This window comes from Myotis davidii, unplaced genomic scaffold (assembly GCF_000327345.1).
Source record: "Myotis davidii unplaced genomic scaffold, ASM32734v1 scaffold233, whole genome shotgun sequence".
Lineage (NCBI taxonomy): Eukaryota > Metazoa > Chordata > Mammalia > Chiroptera > Vespertilionidae > Myotis > Myotis davidii.
In genome coordinates, this window is record NW_006285917.1 from 1,999,994 (window position 1) to 2,001,135 (window position 1,142).

Sequence of the window (1,142 nt, forward strand, 5' to 3'; positions counted from 1 at the left end):
AATTCTTCCCTCAACTCCCCCCTGAGGCACAGGTTTTGTGAAGAGTTGCTGGGGCTCGTGCTGCTCCACCTGCCCTTCCCCATCCTGCTGCTGCTGGCTCAATACTGGCCGTGGGGCTGCCAACCATCGCCCTGGGAGGAGGTGACTCATGCCTCAGCTATTGCTCCCACTTTTGATCTGCAAAGATGAGGACACTGCAGCTTTCTTTCTTTCTTTTTAATATATTGATTTTTTACAGAGAGGAAGGGAGAGGGATAGAGAGTTAGAAACATCAATGAGAGAGAAACATCGATCAGCTGCCTCCTGAACACCCCTTACTGGGGATATGCCCACAATCAAGGTACATGCCCTTGACCAGAATCGAACCTGGGACCCTTCAGTCCACAGGCTGACGCTCTATCCACTGAGCCAAACCGGTTAAGGCGACACTGCAGCTTTCATTCTCTCCTGGAGGGGGACATGGTGGCTGGGACTAGAGAGGGACATGGTGGCTGGGGGGTCCTAGTGGGCTCAGGTGCAGAGTGGCTTCAGGGCAGGGATGGGGGAAAGGAATGAAGGGAAGCCCAAAGAATGAAGAGTTGTGAACTCTGTCCTCAGAGGGTGCCCAGGCTGAAAGGGACAAAAGACCTGCCCTCTGGACATGGATCCAGGGACAGAGCAGGGGGGACAACACTCTGGGACTCAGCATGGGCTGGGCAGGGCCTCACACAAAGATCTAGAGACGGAGTAGAGGGAGATGACCTATATCTGTCAGTTTCATTTAAAAAGTGTTTGCTGAGCACCTCCAGTGTGCAGGGGCAGCCATGTGAAAGTGAGCAAGCTGTCTCCCTTAACCTTGGGAAATGTACTGTCCTGTGAGACCTTGAGGACATGGGCAAAACCACCTTCTAGCAAGTGTTTGCGTCACTATTCCATACCTCCTCTATGAAAGGCATGCAGGTTGAAGTGGCAAATCCTAGGAGGGAGCTCTGGGCTTGCATTGCAGAATTTGCCTAATCCTTGCCCCATGGATGCTTGGACCAGTCGGCTCCCTGCCTGGTCTGGGAGGTGCGTCCCTGTTTAGAAACACTGCCCCTCTTCTCTGTCCCTGCGCACCTCTGTGAGGAAGGCCAGGGCAGTCCTCCTGCCCCCCTCCTCCCCCC